We start from the raw sequence: 15,120 nt of genomic DNA, 5'->3' as shown, positions 1-15,120 counted from the left end.
ACCGAAGCGTAAACTCCTAATATGCGACCAGGAGAGGGCAGCATTCTTACACATAGGAAGAGGAATCCTGGGGGTGAAGGACAGGGATCATCTGACCAGGAGGGGGCAGCATCCTCACACAGAGGAAGGGAAATCCTGGAAGTCAGCAAGAACAAGTTGTCCTCCATTCCGGTCACAGCCCTCCCAGCAGCCTCCTCTTCTCCTCTCTCCACAGAACTGCATTAGTAAACCCCTCCCCCTCCAGTCATGTGACCTCAGACCATGTGACTTCCTGTGCTCAGACCTCCTAGGAGCCCATCTATTCCAGCATCTACCCCGGTGGAGATATGGGAGGGTTGTGAGACCTACTGGCATCAGCAGGCCGTATGATGGGTCCTCATGAAGGAGCCGGCGCCCCCTGGTGGATGATGGGAGTCGCTGCTGGAAGTTACCAGCTGTAACCCTTTCACTGCCTGAGAGGTGACATGTGCTCCTCACACAGCAGGGGGGGACAATTAGGAGTTTAAGGGTTAATCACTGTAACCCTGCACTGGCCACTGAGTCCTATAGGAGCTGTGAGGAAGGGGCCCACTGAGGGATCTCAGACAGACGGCAGCTCAGGGGCTTTCTGCAGTGACAGGAAGTAGGCGGCACGTTGTCATCTGTAGGTCGGTGTGAGTCTCCCACACAGGGAAGCGCCGTCTATGGAGAGCAGCGCCATTGTTTATTACATTCACTGCAAGTCAGAAGTTGTAGAAGAGGAGAAAAACCTGCGGAACGTCCGGAGCGAACGCAGAAATTGTAGGGAGCAACACGGAGGATCCGCCGGTGAGCGACATAACTCTATCCGCCATCTAGACCATAGAAGACGTGTGTGATGTCACCGGTCACTATTATGTCACTACTGTCACCACTATCTGATGTCACCGGTCACTATTCTGTCACTACTGTCACCACTATCTGATGTCACCTGTCACTATTCTGTCACTACTGTCACCACTATCTGATGTCACCGGTCACTATTCTGTCACTACCGTCACCACTATCTGATGTCACCGGTCACTATTCTATCACTACTGTCACCACTATCTGATGTCACCGGTCACTATTCTGTCACTACTGTCACCACTATCTGATGTCACCGGTCACTATTCTGTCACTACTGTCACCACTATCTGATGTCACCGGTCACTATTCTGTCACTACCGTCACCACTATCTGATGTCACCGGTCACTATTCTGTCACTACTGTCACCACTATCTGATGTCACCGGTCACTATTCTGTCACTACCGTCACCACTATCTGATGTCACCTGTCACTATTATGTCACTACTGTCACCACTATCTGATGTCACCGGTCACTATTCTGTCACTACCGTCACCACTATCTGATGTCACCTGTCACTATTCTGTCACTACTGTCACCACTATCTGATGTCACCGGTCACTATTCTGTCACTACCGTCACCACTATCTGATGTCACCTGTCACTATTCTGTTACTACCGTCACCCGATCGTATGTCACCGGTCACTATTCTGTCACTGCAGTCCCCACTATCTGATGTCACCGGTCACTATTCTGTCACTGCAGTCCCCACTATCTGATGTCACCGGTCACTATTCTGTCACTACTGTCACCGCTATCTGATGTCACCGGTCACTATTCTATCACTACTGTCACCACTATCTGATGTCACCGGTCACTATTCTGTCACTACCGTCACCACTATCTGATGTCACCTGTCACTATTCTGTCACTACCGTCACCACTATCTGATGTCACGTGTCACTATTCTGTCACTACTGTCACCACTATCTGATGTCACCTGTCACTATTATGTCACTACTGTCACCACTATCTGATGTCACCTGTCACTATTCTGTTACTACCGTCACCCGATCGTATGTCACCGGTCACTATTCTGTCACTGCAGTCCCCACTATCTGATGTCACCGGTCACTATTCTGTCACTGCAGTCCCCACTATCTGATGTCACCGGTCACTATTCTGTCACTACTGTCCCCACTATCTGATGTCACCTGTCACTATTCTGTCCCTACTGTCACCACTATCTGATGTCACCGGTCACTAATCTGTCACTACCGTCACCACTATCTGATGTCACCGGTCACTAATCTGTCACTACCGTCACCACTATCTGATGTCACCGGTCACTATTATGTCACTACTGTCACCACTATCTGATGTCACCGGTCACTATTCTGTCACTACTGTCACCACTATCTGATGTCACCGGTCACTATTCTGTCACTACAGTCACCACTATCTGATGTCACCTGTCACTATTCTGTCACTACTGTCACCACTATCTGATGTCACCTGTCACTAATCTGTCACTACCGTCACCACTATCTGATGTCACCGGTCACTATTCTGTCACTACTGTCACCACTATCTGATGTCACCTGTCACTATTATGTCACTACTGTCACCACTATCTGATGTCACCTGTCACTAGTCTGTCACCACTATCTGATGTCACCGGTCACTATTCTGTCCCTACTGTCACCACTATCTGATGTCACCTGTCACTAGTCTGTCACCACTATCTGATGTCACCGGTCACTATTCTGTCACTACTGTCACCACTATCTGATGTCACCGGTCAGTATTCTGTCACTACTGTCACCACTATCTGATGTCACCGGTCAGTATTCTGTCACTACTGTCACCACTATCTGATGTCACCGGTCAGTATTCTGTCACTACTGTCACCACTATCTGATGTCACCGGTCACTATTCTGTCACTACCGTCACCACTATCTGATGTCACCGGTCACTATTCTGTCACTACCGTCACCACTATCTGATGTCACCGGTCACTATTCTGTCACTACCGTCACCACTATCTGATGTATATACTATATTGTTTCATTCATGACATTTATCAGAGCTTTATAAGGACTGCACCAGGTGGAAACGTTTTCTTTTTATTGGATATGGAGGAATATAGAATTATATTTTTACTCCGCTCCGTATTATTGCTGCTGTGAGTCTCATATTATATGTTTGATACTGTGTGGATCGCGGTTCGGACCCTCCTGTGGCGTCTGATCTTCCTCACCCTGTTGGGTTGCCTCACTATTTATTTGCTGCTGATTAACCATTTACCTGTTCTGTCTCTTCTGTCGCCGCTCTTTTATGTATCCTAGCAGTATTTTAGGTTTGATAACCTCTCTGGGTATTGTAGTCCGCCCTTCCAGGTATTACTTTAGTTGTCGCCTTCGATCCCACTCATCCTCAGATATGTGCTTCTTAAGTACCGGGGCCCCCAAACAGTCTACTGTATTCCATGTGTCGTCTGACCGGTGATCGGTAAGGAGGCGGAATAATGTTCTCGTCATCCGCCCGTAGACCTCATTTTACGGCCCCCAATATCCTATCTGCCTTGGCAGCAGCTGCCTGACATTGGTTGCTCCAGTTTAGTTTACAGTTATCTTTTCTAAGCCATCAGCTAAATCTGTTTCTTTACAAGTTCTTTTGGGGTCTTTTTTAGGGCGTCCTCACACTGACGAGCGCCATTTAGCTGTGAGTAAATCGCAATGTTGCTTATGAGACATCTGAGCGTCAGCGATGCTTTTTATTACGAAGATCGCTGCGGTTTGCGTTTTTTTCTCGCACATTTTTCTTGCAATAGACAGTAGGAATTTCTAATGTTAAAAACGCATCGCAGGCAAGTCGCAAGTTCGTGCATTGTGATTGGATAAAAAGGAGACTTCATAGGGAAACCTGGGAAATAGAAGGAGTCTCCATAGGGAATACCCAGAAAGATGGGACAGGCTGCCATGTTTTCTTTTTCCCCACTGCACATGGCAGGAATGGTTCCCTAATTCTGCGGTTCCGCGCTCTCGCATCGTGTGATGTTATCCCCAGTGTGAAGGCAGCCTTGGGCACAGAAGGGTTTTCTGAAGGGTTTATTCCAAGTTGAGAAATGCTTGGGAAAAGATAACTGATAGCCGACCCCCTGATGCCACAACGGGGGTGCATGAGGAAAGCGACCCCGCTGTTAACCCCTTACATGCCGCAATCTATGTAGATTTCGGGAGCCTCCTGATTGGGTGGAATCGGCACACGTGATGGGGCGGAGCTACGCGATGACGCGTGGAAGGGGGCGGAGCCAGAACGCCGCTCGTGCCCGGACCAACCAGGAGGGAGAAGACCCTTCTGCGCAAGCGCGTCTAATCGTACGATTAGACGCTGAAATTAGACGGCACCATGGAGACGGGGACGCCAGCAACGGAGGAGGTAAGTGTATAACTTCTGTATGGCTTATATTTAATGCACGATGTATATTACAAAGTGCATTAATGTGGCCATACAGAAGTGTATAACCCCACTTGCTGCCGCGAGACAACCCCTTTAAGGACCTTACGACACCCACCTCATGAGTGGTAAGTACACAAAGTCTCAAGTCTTACAGGGGCAATAGGATACTCCTTGGTGTCCCCATGCACACATACAATGCCCATGCGACGGCCGGTGACGGTGGTGGGATCGACCAAGCTGGAGTGCACCAGTGTAACCAAGCTCCCCGAGTCCAGTAGAGCTGTCACCGCAAAGTCGTTCACCTTTATGTGGCATAAGGGGCGATCAGTCTCTGACACTGTTTCTGCAGAGCATACTGGCCGTGCGAACATTGACCTCCGCCGGGCAGAGTCACAGTCCATTGGCTCCACGGTAAGGGGACAATTGGCGGCAATATGCCCGGGCTCATGACAGCGCCAACACAGTATGGGGGCCCGGTCTCCTTGGGGGTCTACCCAAGACCAGACTGTCCATTTGGGACTCCTCTTCTGTCCCAAACGATCCCCCTCTGAGCCGCCTCCCTTTGGGACACTTTTGACACCCCTTACATACGGAACAGTCTTACCAGGTGATCCGGTCGACTTGCTGTTCCCGAGGTTGGAGCATCCAGGAGGCACGGCTTGCAATAAGTCCTCCGTGGCTTTATACCTCTCGACGAGGCTCACGAGTTGTTCCACGTCCTGGGAGCCCCCTTGTTCCACCCAGCACTGGATTGTGGGGGGCAACGAGCGGATAAATTTGTCCAGAACCACTTTTTGCACGATCTCTGCCAGGGTTGACTCCTCCGGTTGCAGCCACTTTCTCACCAGGTGGAACAGGTTGTACATCTGGGAGTGAGCTGGCAGGTTGTCAACGAAAGTCCAGGCGTGTACACGTCGGGCCCGCACATTGGTGTCCACGCTCAAGCATGCCAGGATCTCGCCCTTAAGTTTAGTATAGTCCTTGGCATCCTGCTCACCGATGTCAAAATAGGCCTTTTGGGGTTCCCCCGTCAGGAAAGGCGATACTACCTCAGCCCACTGAGGCGCCGGTAACTTCTCCCTTTCTGCCACTCTTTCAAAGACAGCAAGATAGGCCTCAGCGTCATCGGTGGGCGCCATCTTTTGTAAGGACGCCTGTACCGCGGTACGGGTGGTGGGGAGCGAACCAGACGACTTCTGCACACTTTGCGTCACCGCCAGGACTTGCTCTTGCAGCTGCTGGTTAACCCGCTGTTGCTCCTGCAAGGCTAAATGATTGGCTTCCGCCAGGAGAGCATTAGTTTCGGCCTGAGCTCTCATGGCCTGCTCATGGACCTTTAGCTGGGTCGCCGTCATCAGCGTCAACTGTTTCATTAGTTCTTCCACCTTGGCTGTATCTGACTGCTGCGCTGTTGCAGCTTTCACCCAGGACATGGGGGGTTACAGCACTCTCCAGTCAATCCCTTGGGCGGTTGCCCTTAGCAACGGTTCTCCAGCTGCTACAGCAGAAAGTCCACTAATAGGTGTATGTCTCTTTAGGACCGTTGCCCACATCCAAACACCATATGTGAGGGCTCAGCCTTAGGACAGGTAGCAATCTGGGCGTAAACAGTCAGAAACAGTGACACTCTGGATAAAGTTCGTAGTCCAGGCTTCGCCTGAGTTTAGTTCAGCGCAAAACAAAGCAAAAACAGGCCTTAACACCAGGCCAACATAAAGTAACGCCTGCTCATCTGAGCACGCTCATCTGAGCACTGACTAGACATAGACCGACCCTGTCTACTCACTTGCAAAAACGACCGCTTGCTGCGCACAGCCAGCCTGGCTCTCAGACCTGCAGAGGTCTCAGCACTCCTCTCCTAGGACCAGCAGGTCCAGGCTTTATAAGGCCTGGTACCAGCCTCACCTGGTACGTGGGAGTGGCCATCCCACCCTTCACTTCGACCACTCCAGGAAAAGCCGGCCCGGATTATGCGGCTTAGAGCCACTTACCAACTACAACGTGTCAGTAACTTAATGTTACTGACACACAACTGCCTGCTTCCTCCACCGAGCCCAGGCTGCTCGGTGGCACGTATCTGCCCACGTGCTCCCTAAAACCTCATAGGAGAGCATCCTAGGCGAAATACATCTGCCCTCCAGTACTTTGCCCGTCACTGTCTCACAATATATATATATATATATATATATATTTATATATATATATATATATATATATTTATATAATATATGTAGATACTAGCATATCTTAGACCTCATCAGTGGATAACCAGCATCTAAATGAGTAACTCAGTTGGTGTTCTACACTGGTATGTGAATAGGCTCACAGTCCCTCTATATCCTGTCATGGCTTAGGAATGTCTAGAGATAACAGTTTCTAATCCTCCACACCTATAGAAACTGCTAGGACAGCTTATACAGAACTGAGGTTCTATTCCTGGAAATTCCGTGCCTTGAGGCGTTAAATGTGATTGTTCTCAGCAAGAGAAACGACGTAATCTTGTAGATATGATACCTTTTAATGGCTAACAAAAATACATGATGTAATAATAGCGAGCTTTCGTACCAACGCAGGGTACTTCTTCCGGCTTAAATGGAATAGATCTGGAGAGGCATGCATATTTATACACACTTATAACATACATACTTATGACAAGGCACAGATATGGATGTGATTGGTTCGCACTTAAAAGGAATTCTGCAAACCAGAAAACAAACTTTTTTTGTCTAGGCACTGATAGCGGAGTGAAAGTTTTATGGTCTCTAAATTACTGTTGGAGGGGGGGAAAAGGTCAACAGGCTCGAATTGTTATAAGAGATACACAAACATTTTTAGCTAAACACTGATAAGGGAGTGAAAGTTAATGGTCCCTGAATTACTGTTGATGGGGGTCTTATCTGTGCAATCAAGTCTCACACTTCCCATTCACGCATAAATCCTGGGGAATAATTTAACCCAGTATTCAGCGTGTCAAAGGTTGTTATCAATTTATATTCCCAAATTCTTCTGTGGTTTTGTGACTTGAAACCACCCTTCAATATCAAAACTCTCATATCTCCTATGTCATGTCCGTGGTTAGAGAAGTGCTCGGCCACAGGTAATTCTCTTCTTCTGTGTTCAATCGTGTGGCGATGAGATCTCATCCTGGCTTTGAGTTTCTGTCCTGTTTCTCCAACATAAAGACCCCCAACAGGACATTTACTGCACATGATCAGGTACACCACATTGGACGAGGAACATGTAAATGTCCCTGGGATCTTATAGTCCTGCTGTGTGTTGGGGATCCGTATCCTGTCCGCAGTCAGTACATGTGAGCAGGTCTTACAGCTCCTTACATTACAGGGATAAGTTCCTTTTTGTGTGTCAGAGGGTAATGCACTCCTGATTATAAAGTTCCTCAAGTTAGGAGGTTGCCTGTAACACAGAAGCGGAGGGTCCGGGAATATGGTTTTCAGACGGTCATCCTTGTGCAGGGTATGGTGGAGTTTTCTTGCGGTTTTCCTTAGTACCTCTAGTTGCGGATTGTAGGTCACTACTAGAGGCACACGATTGTTTCTTTCCTTCTCCTTGTATTGGAGTAGTTGACTTCTGGGTATCCTGGTGGCTCTGGTGATTTGGTCATCAATTGAGGTGGGATGGTAGCCCTGATTTATAAATGTTCTTTTAAGATGGTACAAATGTTCCTCTCTGTCTGTTGGGTTGGAGCAGATCCGGTTGTATCTGATGGCCTGGCTGTAGACAATGGACTTTTTGATGTGTTTAGGATGGAAACTGTCCCATCTGAGGTACGTGGGCTGATCAATCGGTTTTCGGTACAGGGATGTCTGTATTGAGTTATTTGAAATCTTTATGGTGGTGTCCAAAAAGTTGATTTCTGTATGCGAGTAGTTTAATGTCAGGTTTATGGTGGGGTGGAATGCATTGAATCTTTCATGGAATTTTATTAATTCTTGTTCGGTGTTGGTCCAGATGATCATGATGTCATCAATGTAGCGGAAGTAGGCCAATGGTTTGCTGGGGCAAGAGGCCAGAAAGTCACTCTCCAGTTTTGCCATAAAAAGGTTGGCATATTGCGGTGCCATTTTACTGCCCATGGCAGTCCCTGTGTGTCAACCCCAGTAAGGTGGAGCTCAGTGTCCTCTCCAGGGGACTTTCATTCTGTCCCACTAAAACACTTGACAAAACAGAACTTTGTAGTGACATGGAGGAATATTTCAGAAGACTAAGACTGAAAGAATTCTTTCATGATAAAGAGGACACAGGCCTTTCAAGCACACAAACACAGGATAAACATGGGGCCAAAAAGAAGTCTGATTGGACGCCCCCTCCTGGCCGGAGTCGCACTTTGGACAAATACATAGACTCCTTTAGGCATGCAGTGCAATCCACTATACTGGACAAGCATGGAAGTGAAACATTTAATATCAATATGCAGGAAAGAAGGGCCATCCATGCACTTAAGAGCAACAAGGAAATCACAATTAAGCCTGCAGATAAGGGTGGTGCTATAGTCCTCATGAACACATCGGACTACAAAAAGGAAGCAAACAGACAGCTGACGGACACCAGATACTACACTAAACTGAATCAAGACCCGACTCAGAAATATGTGAGGGAATTGAGAAGGGTCATTAGAAGCCTGTCTGTGGGCTCCACAAAACTTCTGGACTTGATACCGGAGAACCCCAAGGTGGGGACATTCTACATGCTTCCAAAACTACACAAAGCTGGCAACCCAGGAAGACCGATTATCTCAGGTGTGGGAACCCTCACTGAAGGAATCTCAGGATGGGTGGAAGGCATCCTCAAACCACTGGTGAGAAACACAACCAGCTACCTGCAAGACACCACGGACCTACTGAACAAACTGTCAACCATAGGTCCCCTCCCCAATGGCACCATCCTGGCCACTATGGATGTGGAATCCTTATATTCCAACATCCCACACGAGGATGGACTGACTGCCTGCCAGGCGCACCTTGAGGCCAATGGGGTCGCCTCTGATGCAGTGCTACAACTCACAAGATTCATTCTCACACACAATTATTTCTCCTTTGGCAAAGAGAAATTCCTGCAACTCACAGGGACTGCCATGGGCAGTAAAATGGCACCGCAATATGCCAACCTTTTTATGGCAAAACTGGAGAGTGACTTTCTGGCCTCTTGCCCCAGCAAACCATTGGCCTACTTCCGCTACATTGATGACATCATGATCATCTGGACCAACACCGAACAAGAATTAATAAAATTCCATGAAAGATTCAATGCATTCCACCCCACCATAAACCTGACATTAAACTACTCGCATACAGAAATCAACTTTTTGGACACCACCATAAAGATTTCAAATAACTCAATACAGACATCCCTGTACCGAAAACCGATTGATCAGCCCACATACCTCAGATGGGACAGTTTCCATCCTAAACACATCAAAAAGTCCATTGTCTACAGCCAGGCCATCAGATACAACCGGATCTGCTCCAACCCAACAGACAGAGAGGAACATTTGTACCATCTTAAAAGAACATTTATAAATCAGGGCTACCATCCCACCTCAATTGATGACCAAATCACCAGAGCCACCAGGATACCCAGAAGTCAACTACTCCAATACAAGGAGAAGGAAAGAAACAATCGTGTGCCTCTAGTAGTGACCTACAATCCGCAACTAGAGGTACTAAGGAAAACCGCAAGAAAACTCCACCATACCCTGCACAAGGATGACCGTCTGAAAACCATATTCCCGGACCCTCCGCTTCTGTGTTACAGGCAACCTCCTAACTTGAGGAACTTTATAATCAGGAGTGCATTACCCTCTGACACACAAAAAGGAACTTATCCCTGTAATGTAAGGAGCTGTAAGACCTGCTCACATGTACTGACTGCGGACAGGATACGGATCCCCAACACACAGCAGGACTATAAGATCCCAGGGACATTTACATGTTCCTCGTCCAATGTGGTGTACCTGATCATGTGCAGTAAATGTCCTGTTGGGGGTCTTTATGTTGGAGAAACAGGACAGAAACTCAAAGCCAGGATGAGATCTCATCGCCACACGATTGAACACAGAAGAAGAGAATTACCTGTGGCCGAGCACTTCTCTAACCACGGACATGACATAGGAGATATGAGAGTTTTGATATTGAAGGGTGGTTTCAAGTCACAAAACCACAGAAGAATTTGGGAGTATAAATTGATAACAACCTTTGACACGCTGAATACGGGGTTAAATTATTCCCCAGGATTTATGCGTGAATGGGAAGTGTGAGACTTGATTGCACAGATAAGACCCCCATCAACAGTAATTCAGGGACCATTAACTTTCACTCCCTTATCAGTATTTAGCTAAAAATGTTTGTGTATCTCTTATAACAATTCGAGCCTGTTGACCTTTTCCCCCCCTCCAACAGTAATTTAGAGACCATAAAACTTTCACTCCGCTATCAGTGCCTAGACAAAAAAAGTTTGTTTTCTGGTTTGCAGAATTCCTTTTAAGTGCGAACCAATCCCATCCATATCTGTGCCTTGTCATAAGTATGTATGTTATAAGTGTGTATAAATATGCATGCCTCTTCAGATCCAATCCATTTAAGCCGGAAGAAGTACCCTGCGTTGGTACGAAAGCTCGCTATTATTACATCATGTATTTTTGTTAGCCATTAAAAGGTATCATATCTACAAGATTACGTCGTTTCTCTTGCTGAGAACAATCACATTTTGCTCTACTGGCTAACACGGTACCAGATCTTTGTTTTCATTATACCTTGAGGCGTTAACGTATGTTAAACCATTAGCACCTAGAGCCAATCATGAGTTCTTATGAGTACAAGGGGGCATGTATTTCTGACCATACCTAAGTCCACTTATATATACATTGTCTGCCTTGTAATTAACTCAGAAGAGCTTCATTGTTGGATGATACTGACTGTGTCATGTGTCAGTGATCTGTCTATAGACTTCTCATAGGATTTGGACCAGGCAATGAAACCCTATGAAACCCCTCTGATGATTTCCCTAACAATATTCTTTCCATTCAGGCCCCTACATGATTGATTCATCAAAGATGGAGAAGGACAGAAACAAGATGTCGGAGAGTGCATTCAACCTCACCCTAGAGATACTCTTCCAGCTTACTGGAGAGGTGAGAGATTCTGATGGTGTCACATTACATCATTCTTATCTATGATAATAACAGATGATGTCACTGGAGGGGGAGCGATTCTGATGATGTCACATTACATAATTCTTATCTATAGTGATAGCAGATGATGTCACTGGAGAGGGGAGAGATTCTGATGATGTCACATTACATCATTCTTATCTATGATAATAACAGATGATGTCACTGGAGGGGGAGAGATTCTGATGATGTCACATTACATCATTCTTATCTATGGTCCTAGCAGATGATGTCACTGGAGAGGGGAGAGATTCTGATGATGTCACATTACATCATTCTTATCTATGGTAATAACAGATGATGTCACTGGATAGGTGATGGACTCTGGAAATGTCTGTACTGATATGTATTAATGTCTGCCCATATACAGGATTACACAGTAGTGAAGAAGACATCTAGTGATGGCTGTTGGGCTCCCATGTGTGAGGGATGGGGAAGACCCCTGAGCCCAATCCCTGGGTCCCCACCTCACCCCCTGATACATGAGGACATCAATGTCCAGAAGATTCTAAAACTCGCCAACAAGATGGTTGAGCTGCTGACTGGAGAGGTGACGTGGCAGGGAATGCTGGGACATTATACAGTAACAGCACTGGAGGCTTCTGGGTAATGACTGTATATTGTGTTGTCAGGTTCCTATAAGGTGTCAGGATGTTGCTGTCTATTTCTCCATGGAGGAGTGGGAGTATTTAGAAGGACACAAGGATCTCTACAAGGACGCCATGATGGAGACCCACCAGGCGCTCCCATCACCAGGTAATGGATGTATTTAGCAGGATCATAGCTGAGGAAGGGGAAAGTGGGGCATGTTCTAACGCACGACATTCATTCTCCCATATAGATTTTTTTCTTATATCAGATTCTCTTTTTTTCTTTCCCGCCATGCACTAGTCACACTGGAGCTTTAACCCCTTAGCGACAAAGCCCAATTCACAGACGTGAAACTAGGAAATATAAGCCCAATTCACAGACGTGAACTAGGAAATATAAGCCCAATTCACAGACGTGAATAGTTGACTCTATACTGCCCCCTCTGTGAAGTCCTTAGCGACAAAGCCTGTTTGCGCCTTAATGAGCAGACCAAATTTTGGAAATCTGGCATGTGTCACTTAACATAGAATAACACCGTAAAGGTTTAGCATATCCAAGTGATTCTGACACAGTTTTTGCTCCACATGTTGTTCTTCATTTAGGTGGTAAAAATACTCCAATAGAATTTGTGAATATTTATTAAGAGTGCCAAAATTGGGAAAATGTTGAAAAAATTGTTATTTTTTTGATATTTCAACTGTAATATCTCAAATATGTGCAAACATACTGTACAAATCTTTGCTAGATATATATTTCCTTCTGTTTACTTTATTCTGGACGCACATTTGAAAAACTTTGTTGTTTTTTTTTAACCTTTTAGCAGACGTACAAATTTAACATTACTTTTCAGCATTTTGAGGAACACTTTGTTTTCCTGCACCAAGCCAGGATTGTAAAGGCTCATGGGTGTCAGAATGATAGATACCCCCCACAAATGACCCCATTTTAAAAAATACACCCCTTAAAGGGGTTGTCCCGCGAAAGCAAGTGGGGTTCAGCACTTCTGTATGGCCATATTAATGCACTTTGTAATGTACATTGTGCATTAATTATGAGCCATACAGAAGTTATTCACTTACCTGTTCCGTTGCTAGCGTCCCCGTCGCCATGGTGCCGTCTAATTTCAGCGTCTAATCGCCCGATTAGACGCGCTTGCGCAGTCCGGTCTTCTCCCTGGTGAATGGGGCCGCTCGTGCCGGAGAGCTGGTCCTCGTAGCTCCGCCCCGTCACGTGTGCCGATTCCAGCCAATCAGGAGGCTGGAATCGGCAATGGACCGCACAGAGCCCACGGTGCACCATGGGAGAAGACCCGCGGTGCATCGTGGGTGAAGATCCCGGCGGCCATCTTAGTAAGGTAAGGAAGAAGTCGCCGCAGCGCGGGGATTCGGGTAAGTACTAAACGTTTGTTTTTTTTTAAACACATGCATTGGGTTTGTCTCGCGCCGAACGGGGGGCCTATTGAAAAAAAAAAACCCGTTTAGGCGCGGGACAACCCCTTTAAGGTATTCACTGAGGGGGTCAGGAGTTAATGCAATTTAAAGGAGAAAAAATAAAATTTTTGAAAGTATGTTATTTTAAAGACATATTTTTTTCTATAGTGCACATGAGAATGAGGATTGACACCCCAAAGTGGATCCCCCTGTTTGTCCTGTGTTCAGAGACATACTCATTATGGCCCTAATCACAACGAAGCCCAAACCGAAAGGAGCAGCCCGTGGCTTTCAGAACAGAAATTTTGCTTGAAGGCATTTTAGGCCCCATGGCACACTTGGAGAGCTCTTGAGTGCCAAAATGATAGAGCACCCCCACAAATGACCCCATTATCTAGGGGTGTAATGCCCATTTTGACCCCACAGTTTTTTAATAAATTCAAGCATAGCAGAAGTAAAAAATGGTGGTTTTTGTTTTTTGGCAATTCTGTCATTATAAAACCAGCTTTTTTGTGCAACACACACATGAATGAAGACTTGCACCCCAAAATGGATCCCCCTGTTTGTCCTGTGTTCAGAGACAGACCCATTGTGGCCCTATTATTATGTCTGGATGCACAATGGAGCCCAAACTGAAAGCAGTAGTCGGTGGCTTTCAGAACAGAAATTTTCCATCAAGGTAATTTAGGCCCCATTGCCCACTTGTACAGCACTTGAGCGGCCAAAACCATAGGGAACCCCCACAAATGGCCCCATTTTGAAAACAAGACCCCTTAATTAATTCCTCTAGGGGTGTACTGTGTATTTTTACCGTACAATTTTTAAAGAGATCTAAGCAAAGCAGAAGGAAAAAATGACGATTTCATTTTTTTGACAATTCTGTCATTTTAAGAACAGTTTTTTTTACAGCACACATATAAATGAAGACTTTCACCCCAAAATGGATACCCCTGTTTGCCCTGTGTTCAGAAACATACCCATTTTGGCCCCAATGTACTTACAGGACACATGGCTAGGCCTGTAATGGCGGGAACACCCGTTGGATTTCAGGGCACAACTGAATAAATTTCAGGCCTCATTGCTCACTTGAACGGAAAAAAAATTGACTTCCTTAAAATAATCCCCCCCCCACACACACACGTTCCCCAAATCTTAGCTAAGAGTAATAATGTAAACTGTGTGGTATTTCCGAAGACAGCGGTAATTATGGTGGGCCTGGTTGGGATGAGCACTTGGGGCAATAAAATCTGGTATCCCCCCTTCCTATCATCCTTTTTGGGGGGTATTTCATGACCTCGGTGGCAGGGATGGGGTGTAAAAAGTGGCCCTCTGTGAGGCTTCGTAATCTTGCTGAGGTGTGGCGGTCTCACACAGAAGGAGCTCGACAAGCTGCTCCTGGAACTGCAGAAAGGCGAGCGTTCCCGGGGCTTCTTGTACATTACGTATTACAGGTAGCGGTCTGAAAAACGCTGGGCTCACGCAGCCGTAGGTGGAATCCGCTTGTGGAGGCCCGCAGCAGATCCCAGCTGTGAGGCCGGCCGTGGCCCTGCATACAGCCACGTAATGTACTGCTCATAACTGCGTACTCACACAGGCATTTATGCGCAGTACACCTTTTTTTGTTTGTATTTCCCGCACCGTC

The 15,120-nt window shown here is 46.5% G+C and overlaps 1 protein-coding gene and 1 pseudogene across 6 annotated transcripts in view; both read left to right on the top strand.

The window, feature by feature from the left end:
* Nucleotides 1-15,120, top strand: part of LOC136627319 (oocyte zinc finger protein XlCOF6-like) — a 232,291-nt gene that overhangs the window by 192,110 nt on the left and 25,061 nt on the right. The gene's annotated exons all lie outside the window — the stretch shown is intronic.
* LOC136627322 (zinc finger protein 420-like) overlaps nucleotides 327-15,120 on the top strand; it is a 417,405-nt pseudogene continuing 402,611 nt past the window's right edge.

Source organism: Eleutherodactylus coqui, chromosome 5 (genome assembly GCF_035609145.1).
Source record: "Eleutherodactylus coqui strain aEleCoq1 chromosome 5, aEleCoq1.hap1, whole genome shotgun sequence".
NCBI classification, from domain to species: domain Eukaryota; kingdom Metazoa; phylum Chordata; class Amphibia; order Anura; family Eleutherodactylidae; genus Eleutherodactylus; species Eleutherodactylus coqui.
Note: the sequence above shows the minus strand (reverse complement) of the source record. Positions and strands in the feature narration are given on the sequence as shown.